The 10,127-nt window shown below is 38.2% G+C and overlaps 1 non-coding gene across 1 annotated transcript; it reads left to right on the forward strand.

The window, feature by feature from the left end:
• Positions 1-461: 461 nt before the first annotated feature.
• LOC127743010 (small nucleolar RNA R71) lies at positions 462-568 on the forward strand. The gene has a single exon (XR_008004338.1). It is a non-coding gene; the product is annotated as a small nucleolar RNA R71 (small nucleolar RNA).
• Positions 569-10,127: the final 9,559 nt, after the last annotated feature.

A 10,127-nucleotide genomic window follows, 5' to 3' on the forward strand; every position in this document is an offset into this window, starting at 1 on the left:
TCTCTGTCTGTTACTGAGATGAGAAATTTGGATGATTTCTCCATGATGAATTATAGGTGTTTCCATAAGGTTCACCCATGTAATTTACCTCTGCTATTGCAGGGTTCTCAGGATCATAAGCTTCTTCAGAAGCTGCCTCTTTAGTACTGTTGGATGCATTTTGCCATCCATTCTGACTTTGAGAAATCATGTTGACTTGCTGAGTCAACACTTTGTACTGAGCTAATATGGTATTCAGAGCATCAATTTCAAGAACTCCCTTCCTCTGAGGCGTCCCATTATTCACAGAATTCCTCTCAAAAGTGTACATGAATTGGTTATTTGCAACCATGTCAATAAGTTCTTGAGCTTCTGCAGGCGTTTTCTGTAAGTGAATGGATCCACCTGCAGAATGGTCCAATGACATTTTGGAAAACTCAGATAGACCATAATAGAATATATCTAATATGGTCCATTCTGAAAATATATCAGAAGGACACTTTTTGGTCATCTGCTTGTATCTTTCCCAAGCTTCATAGAGGGATTCACCATCTTTTTGCTTGAAGGTCTGAACATCCACTCTAAGCTTACTCAACTTTTGAGGAGGAAAAATTTATCCAAGAAGGCCGTGACCAGCTTATCCCAGGAGTCCAGGCTATCTTTAGGTTGTGAGTCCAACAATGTTCTAGCTCTGTCTCTTACAGTAAAAGGGAAAAGCATGAGCCTGTAGACTTCAGGATCTACTCCATTTGTCTTGACAGTCTCACAAATATACAAGAACTCAGTTAAAAACTGATAAGGATCTTCAGATGGAAGTCCATGAAACTTGCAGTTCTGTTGCATCAAAGCAACTAATTAAGGTTTCAACTCAAAATTGTTTGCTCCAATGGCAGGAATTGAGATGCTTCTTCCATCAAACTTGGATGTTGGTTTAGTAAAATCACCAAGCATCCTCCTTGCATTATTGTTGTTGGGTTCGGCTGCCATATCCTTCTCTTGTTTGAAAATTTAAGAAAGGTTGCCTCTGGATTGTTGTAATTTAGCTTCTCTTAGTTTTCTCTTCAGAGTCCTTTCAGGTTCTGGATCAGCTTCAACAAAGATGCCTTTTTCCTTATTCCTGCTCATATGAAAGAGAAGAGAAAAAGAAAAAGGAAGAGGAATCCTCTATATCTAATCTGAGCAACAAAATAAACCGTTAGTTGTCCATACTCGAACAATCCCCGGCAACGGCGCCAAAAACTTGGTGGACGAAATTGTGATCATCAACAATGGCTCCAAAGACTTGGTGCTCTTAAACATGAATTACACTTTGTCACAACTCCGCACAACTAACCAGCAAGTCTACTGGGTCGTCCAAGTAATACCTTACGTGAGTAAGGGTCGATCCCACAAAGATTGTTGGTATGAAGCAAGCTATGGTCATCGTGTAAATCTCAGTCAGGCGGATAATAATTGATTATGGAATTTCAAAAGTCAAATAATATTAAATAAACAGAAAATAAAGATAAAGTTACTCATGTAATCCAATGGTGGGAATTTCGGATAGGTGTATGGAGGTGCTGTGTTCCCTCTGAATTTCTGCTTTCCTACTTCTTCCTTCTAGTTTTTCATCACTCCTTTCTATGGCAAGCTGTATGTAGGGCATCACTGTTGTCAATGGCTACATCCATCCTCTCAGTGAAAAAGGTCCAAATGCTCTGTCACAGCACGGCTAATCATCTGTCGGTTCTCAATCAGGTTGGAATAGAATCCAGTGATTCTTTTGCGTCTGTCACTAACGCCCAGCCTTCAGGAGTTTGAAGTGCAACAAATATCTTAGAACAGGAATAAATCGAATTGGATAGAAAATAGTAGTAATTGCATTAAAACTTGAGGTACAGCAGAGCTCCACACCCTTAATCTATGGTGTGTAGAAACTCCACCGTTGAAAATACATAAGTGAAAGGTCCAGGCATGGCCGAATGGCCAGCCCCCAGATCTAAGAACTAAACTTCCCAAGATTTATAATACACTAGTAAAAAGTTCTATTTATACTAAACTAGCTACTAGGGTTTACAGGAGTAAGTAATTGATGTATAAATCCACTTTCGGGGCCCACTTGGTGTATGTTTGGGCTGAGCATGATCTATTCACGAGCTGAGGCTTCTCTTGGGGTTGAACACCAAGTTGTAACATGTTTTGGGCGTTTAACTCTGGTTCGTGACGTGTTTCTGGCGTTTGACTCCAGTATGTAGCATGGAACTGGCGTTGAGCGCCAGTTTACGTCCTCAAATCTCGAATAAAGTATGGACTATTATATATTTCCGGAAAGCTCTGGATGTCTACTTTCCAACACCATTGAGAGCGCGCCATTTGGAGTTCTGTAGCTCCAGAAAATCTATTTCGAGTGCAGGGAGGTCAGATTCCAACAACATCAGCAGTCCTTTGTCAGCCTCTTATCAGAGTTTTGCTCAGGTCCCTCAATTTCAGCCAGAAAATACCTGAAATCATAGAAAAACACACAAACTCATAGTAAAGTCCAGAAATGTGAATTTAGCATAAAAACTAATGAAAACATCCCTAAAAGCAACTAGATCATACTAAAAATTACATAAAAACATTGCCAAAAAGCGTATAAATTATCCGCTCATCAACGCGCGACGCGCTTGCAATGATCCATGCGCCCTGCTTGGGCTTCTGTGCATACGCACAAGAGGCTATGCGCATGCACACGTCTCTGAACTCATCTCCTTTGATTTTTCATGTTTCCTCCACTTTGAATGCTCTTCTTCCATTTTCTCTAACCCATTCCTACCTTATACACCTGGAATCACTCACAAACACATCAAGGCATCGAATGGAAGGAAATGGAATAAAATAGATCAAACTAAGCACAAAAGAGCATATTTTTATGATCAAGCACATTTTGGGAGGAAAGTTCAAAAGCATGTTATTCAAGGGAATAAGTGCAAGTTTATGTGATGAAATCCATTCAATTCTAACCAGAAATCATCATCAAATATGGATTCATCGTACCTATGCGTACATGAACTCTCGTATGCATATGCAAAATGGGAAAAATTCTATATATGTGTACGCATACATGGTGCATGCGTACGCATAGGCCTTGCAAAATTTTAAGTATGCGTATGCATACATGGTGCATGCGTATGCATACACCCTGTTTTTGCTGAAAAATGAATTTTCTTCATTTTTCAAGGGTTATCTAGCTTTCCAAACTTCTTTGTCTACTGTTTAAGATTGCTAACTAGTAATTAGACCTTAAAACTAATAGAGATGGGTTAGTGAGCTAAATTGGTAATTTTCTGTATGAGTTTAGAAGACGGAGACTTAGGTTTCTGAAGTTGTGAGTGAACTAGCGAAGTGTTTCATTGGCAATGGCTTGAGAACTTGTGAGTGGAAGGTACCTTGTGGAATTAAGAACTGATGATGCTTATGATGACCTTGATGGATATGGCAAGATAGTGTGCCAGGCACTATATCCTTGGAACAACAATGTGCCGGGCACTATATCCCTGGAATATTGAGACTTGCGAGTTAAGAATGGATTGAGAGGAGAAAATGGTGGTGAGTGGCGATGATTTGAGATTGATGGACTGATGACAAGTCGTCTTATGCTAGCATTTCAAGCATTTTTTACTTGTTCTATTAGGTTTTATGCACTTTCTTGCATTATAAGTAAGTGATTTGGAGTGGATTTGCATGGTTTTGTTGAATCAACCAATCATGCTTTATTTGACATTAAATCATAAGGTTTAAGCTATAATTAATTGATTTTGATTGATTATTAAACCTTTTTAATTTGGTGATACTTTGATTAGTTGTTTTAATTACTTGTAGGTGAAGAAAAGAAAAAACAAAGAAAAACGTGGCCAAAGGAAACAAAAGCGTAGCCTAAGGAAACAAAAGCGTTGCATTCAAGCATGACAAGGAGTATAGTGCTCTCTTATTGAGTGCAGTGCTCTCTATTTAAGCGCTAGAGACTAAGAAATCAAAGCCAAGTGCACAAAGACAAGAAAGCTACGTTGAAACAAGTAACTGAGCGCCCAAGGAAACCAGGAAAATCAATAGCGCTCAGTTAACTAAGTTAACTTTATCGGGGCTTGGCAAAAGAAAATGCAAGGATAAATATTTTCTAGTGAAGCCACCAAGTTTCGAACTAGAGACATAAGGAAAACAAGGAGTGCTACAAGGCTTGGCAAGGAAAATGGCCAAAATGGCTTCAACAAGATTCGAAGGGGGAGACATAAGGAAAGCAAGTAGTGCTACGTTCAAAGCACTCACTGAGCGATATTGTTGAGTGAAAATTGGCCCAAAATGAATTAAGCAAGGTTCGAAGAGGGGTCCAAGGGAATCAGAGTGACGCTACGTTAAATTCCATTCACTGAGCGCTATTACTTGGCCCAAGGAAATTGGCCACAATTGAAGCCAGTGAGGATCGAAACTGGAGCCTCACTCTAAAACAAAGGGATGATGTGCTCCTTTACTTAACTGAGCGCTACCCTTTTGTTTTGCCAAGGAAATGAGCACCAATTTGGCAAGGCCAAGGCTCGAAGGGAAGCCTCATTCCTTCACAATGGAGCGCTGTGCTCTCTCTTTCAACCGAGCGCTATGAGGGCTGCCCAAGGGAAGGTTTGCCACACTACAAAGGAAGCCTGGGCCAAGGAAACAAGCATGGAGCGCTCGGTTGCCTTAGTTAACCGAGCACTCTACTGGGAGTAGGACCCATGGACCAAAATTTAATTAAAAACCATTTTGGATCCAATTCTTCACCAATTTGACAAGCCCACTTCAAATTCTAAAAATCAAAAATAGGAAGTGTATAAATAGGAGTTAGTTTGATTTAGAGAGGACCTTCTTTTCACTTTTTAGTTTACTCTTAGCTCATTTTTCATTAATTTTAGTTTCATTGAGAGCTCTGAGACTTGAGATTGGATCTGAGTCTTGCTCTCTAGTTTTCATTTCACTATCTTCTACAACCTCTACTTTTTTGCTTTGAAATTTTGGATTGAGATTAAAGGAATTCTGTTTCAATACTTGATCTGAAATTCATTTTGTTCTTCTTCTGTATAATTGAGAATTGCATTTACATTCCACTTGCTGTTTGATTTACTTCTCTTCTGCAATTTGTTTTCTATTTTGACCAAGGAAGGAATTGGGATCTAGACTTGTTTTCTAGTTTCTTTGATCCCCTGAGATCTTTAAACTAAGCTGAGTTTTATTTCTGAATTGCTTCTTCAAGCAATTTTTCTTTTCTGTTTAAGATCTGCTGCATCCCATTCCATATTTTAGTTCTCTATTTGATTGCCATTTACATTTTGTTGTTAAATTTGGAATCCCAGCTCCCCAAATCCCTTTAATCTTTTAGCAATTTAAGTTTTACAGCAATTTAGATTCAATAGTTTACATTTCTTGCACTTTAATTTTTAGCCATTTACATTTCTTGCAATCTAAGTTTCAGTCATTTACATTACTTGTTCTTTAAGATTCAGCTCTTTTACTTCTTCTACTCTTTAATTTACTGTTAATCTTCCCTCTCCCTTTTAGTTTCATGAAATTTAGCTTCTATTGATCACAATTCTTTCAAATCAACACTTGTTTGCTTGACTAAATCACCCACCTAACTAAAGTTGCTTGATCCATCAATCCCTGTGGGGTCGACCTCACTCTTGTGAGTAATTACTACTTCATGCGACCCGGTATACTTGCCGGTGAGTTTTGCGTTGGATCATTTTCCACACATCATGGACTTGTTGGATCTTGAAGGTGTACCAGATACTATATCAATGGAATGATAGTGTGCCAAGCACTATATCCTTGGAATGATAGTGTGCCGAGCACTCTATCCCTGGAATGATTTATGATGAAACAGATGTTGTTGTTGTTTTCCTTCTCTGTCGCAAGAGTGTGCCAGGCACTATATCCTTGGAGCATGCAAGTGTTCTAGGCATTATATCCCCAGAATGATACAAAAGCGTGCCAGGGGCTATATCCTCGGATGTGGCAGAAAGGCGACATCCGAACGGATGTGTCGGGTTGGCATTCATGGAACGACAAGTGATATCGCGAGCCAATAGGACAAGCATTCATCATATGCATCTCTTATGTGCTTGTTTGCTTTGATTACTTGCAGTTTGTCTAAATGTATAATATGCCTTTTGGCATTGTTTTTAGGTAGTTTTTAGTAGGATCTAGCTACTTTTAGGGATGTTTTCATTAGTTTTTATGCTAAATTCACATTTCTAGAATTTACTATGAGTTTGTGTGTTTTTCTATGATTTCAGATATTTTCTGGCTGAAATTGCGGGACCTGAGCAAAACTCTGATAGAAGGCTGACAAAGGACTGCTGATGCTGTTGGATTCTGACCTTCCTACACTCGAAATGGATTTTCTGGAGCTACAGAACTCCAAATGGCGTGATCTCAATGGTGTTGGAAATTCGACATCTAGAGCTTTCCAGCAATATATAATAGTTTATACTTTATTCAAGATTAGACGACGCAAACTGGCGCTCAACGCCAGTTCCATGCTGCATTCTGGAGTCAAACGCCAGAAACACGTCACAACCCAGAGTTAAACACCAAAAACACGTTACAACTTGGCGTTTAACTCCAAAAGAAGCCTCTGCACGTGTAAAGATCAAGCTCAACCCAAGCACACACCAAGTGGGCCCTGGAAGTGGATTTCTGCATCAATTACTTATTTTTGTAAACCCTAGTAGCTAGTCTAGTATAAATAGGACATTTTACTATTGTATTAGACATCTTTGGTCTCAGTTTTATTCCATTGTTCATCTTAGGAGACTATTGATCATGTTTTGGAGGCTGGCCATTCGGCCATGCCTGGACCATCACTTATGTATTTTCAACGGTGGAGTTTCTACACACCATAGATTAAGGGTGTGGAGCTATGTTGTACCTCGAGTTTTAATGCAATTACTACTATCATCTATTCAATTCAGCTTATTCTTGTTCAAAGATATCCGTTGCACTTCAACCTGATGGATGTGATGATCCATGACACTCATCATCATCCATCCTTATGAACACGTGATTGACAACCACTTCCGTTCTACCCTAGAACGAGCGCATATCTCTTGGATTCCTTGATCAGAATCTTCATGGTATAAGCTAGAATTATTGGCGGCCATTCCTGAGAATCCAGAAAGTCTAAACCTTATCTGTGGTATTTCAAATAGGATTCAGGGATTGAATGACTGTGACGAGCTTCAAACTCACGATTTTTGAGCATGATGGCAAACGCAAAAGAATCAATGGATTCTATTCTGACATGATCGAGAACCGACAGATGATTAGCCGTGCTGTGACAAGAGCATTTGGACCTTTTTCACTAAGAGGATGGGAAGTAGCCATTGACAACGGTGATGCCCTACATACAGCTTGCCATTGAAAGGAGTATGAAGGATTGAAAGTGAGAAAGCAGTACGTTGTAGAGAGTCAACAGGGATAAAGCATCTCCATACACTTATCTGAAATTCCTGCCAATGATTTACATAAGTATCTCTATCTTATTTTATGCTTTATTTATTACTAATTTTTGAAAACCTTTATAACCATTTGAATCCGCCTGACTGAGATTTACAAGATGACCATAGCTTGCTTCATACCAACAATCTCCGCGGGATCGACCCTTACTCACGTAAGGTTTATTACTTGGACGACCCAGTGCACTTGCTGGTTAGTTGTGCGAAGTTGTGACAAAGTGTGATTCACATTTGAGACCACTACCAAGTCTTTGGCACCATTGTTGATGATCACAATCTCGTGCACCAAGTTTTTGGCGCCGTTACCGGAGATTGTTCGAGTTTAGACAACTGACGGTTCATCTTGTTGCTCAGATTAGGTAATTTTCTTTTTGTTTTATTTTCAAAAATATTTCAAAAATCTTTCAAAAAAAATTTTACTTCTGTTTTCAAAAAATTATTCTAAATTTTTAAGAATGAATTCTAGTATTTCATGAAGCATGTTGAAGCTTGGCTGGCTGTAAAGCCATGTCCAAATTCTTTTGGATTGAGGCTTCCACTTGTCAGCATAAAAGGCATGTATATGGAGTTGGATGAAGTATCAACTGTTGCATGCCTAATTTATATCCTAAAGTTGGCTGGCTATTAAGCCATGTCCAACTCCTGGATCGGAGCTTTAGGCTAACATTGAAAGATTCCTGGAATTCTTATTAAAAATTTTGAATTTCTTATTTTAATTTTCCTATATGTTTTCGAAAAAGAAAAAAATTAAAATAAAATACAAAAAAATTCATAAAATCATAAAAATAAAAAATATTTTGTGTTTCTTGTTTGAGTCTTGAATCAAGTTTTAAGTTTGGTGTCAATTGCATGTTTCCCTTTTTCTTGCAATTTTCGAAAATTCATGCATGTTTTCTTCATGATCTTCAAGTTGTTCTTGGTAAGTCTTCTTGTTTGATCTTGATATTTTCATGTTTTGTGCTTTTGTTGTTTCTCATATGCATTTTTTAATCCATAGTATCTAAACATTAAAAATTTCTAAGTTTGGTGTCTTGCATGTTTTCTTTTCATGAAAATCTTTCAAAAATAAGTTTTGATGTTCATCTTGACATTCAAAGTGTTCTTGGTGTTCATCTTGACATTCATAGTATTCTTGCATGCATTAAGTGTTTTGAACTAAAATTTTTATGCTTTGGATCACATTTGTGTTTTTCTCTCTCCTCATTAAAAAAAATTCAAAAATAAAAAAATATCTTTTCCTTTTTTCTCTCATAAATTTCGAAAATTTGAGTTGACTTAGTCAAAAATTTTTAAAACTTAGCTATTTCTTATAAGTCAAGTCAAATTTTTAATTTTAAAAATCTTATTGATGAGCGGATAATTTATACGCTTTTTGGCATTGTTTTTAGTATGTTTTTAGTATGTTTTAGTTAGTTTTTATTATATTTTTATTAGTTTTTAGTTAAAATTAACTTTTCTGGACTTTACTATGAATTTGTGTATTTTTCTGTGATTTCAGGTATTTTCTGGCTGAAATTGAGGGACCTGAGCAAAAATCTGATTCAGAGGCTAAAAAGGACAGTAGATGCTGTTGGATTCTGACCTCCCTGCACTCAAAGTAGATTTTCTGGAGCTACAGAAGCCTAATTAGCACACTCTCAACTGCATTGGAAAGTAGACATCCTAGGCTTTCCAGCAATGTATAATAGTCCATACTTTGACCGAGATTTGATGGCCCAAATAGGCGTTCCAAGTCAGCTCAAGAATTCTGGCGTAAAACGCCGGAACTGGCACAAGAATGGGAGTTAAACGCCCAAACTGGCACAAAAGCTGGCGTTTAACTCCAAGAAGAGTCTCTACACAAAAATGCTTCAATGCTCAGCCCAAGCACACACCAAGTGGGAACGGAAGTGGATTTTTATGTCATTTACTCATCTTTGTAAACCCTAAGCTACTAGTTCTCTGCAAATAGGACCTTTTGCTATTGTATTAGACATCTTGGTAGCTATCTTTGAGTAGTCTTATGCTATCTTAGATCATGGGGGCTGGCCTCTCGGCCATGCCTAGACCTTGTTCTTATGTATTTTCAACGGTGGAGTAAGATATCACTTGTTCCTCAACTTGATGAATGTGATGATCCGTGACACTCATCATTATTCTCACCTATGAACGTGTGCCTGACAACCACCTCTATTCTACCTTAGATTAAGTGGATATCTCTTGGGTTCCTTAATCAGAATCTTCGTGGTATAAGCTAGAATTGATGGCGGCATTCAAGAGAATCCGGAAGGTCTAAACCTTGTCTGTGGTATTCTGAGCAGGATTCAAGGATTGAATGACTGTGACGAGCATCAAACTCGTGAATGTGGGGCGTTAGTGACAGATGCAAAAGAATCACTGGATTCTATTCTGACATGATCGAGAACCGACAGATGAATAGCCGTGCTGTGACAGAACGCGTTGAACATTTTCACTGAGAGGACGGGACTGTTGCCATTGACAACGGTGATGCCCAACATACAGCTTGCCATGGAAAGGAGTAAGAAGGATTGTATGTAGACAATAGGAAAGCAGAGAGACAGAAGGGACAAAGCATCTCCATACGCTTATCTGAAATTCTCACCAATGAATTACATAAGTATCTCTATCTTTATTTTATGCTTA

The sequence above is a fragment of the Arachis duranensis genome, chromosome 1 (genome assembly GCF_000817695.3).
Source record: "Arachis duranensis cultivar V14167 chromosome 1, aradu.V14167.gnm2.J7QH, whole genome shotgun sequence".
Taxonomy (NCBI): Eukaryota; Viridiplantae; Streptophyta; class Magnoliopsida; order Fabales; family Fabaceae; genus Arachis; species Arachis duranensis.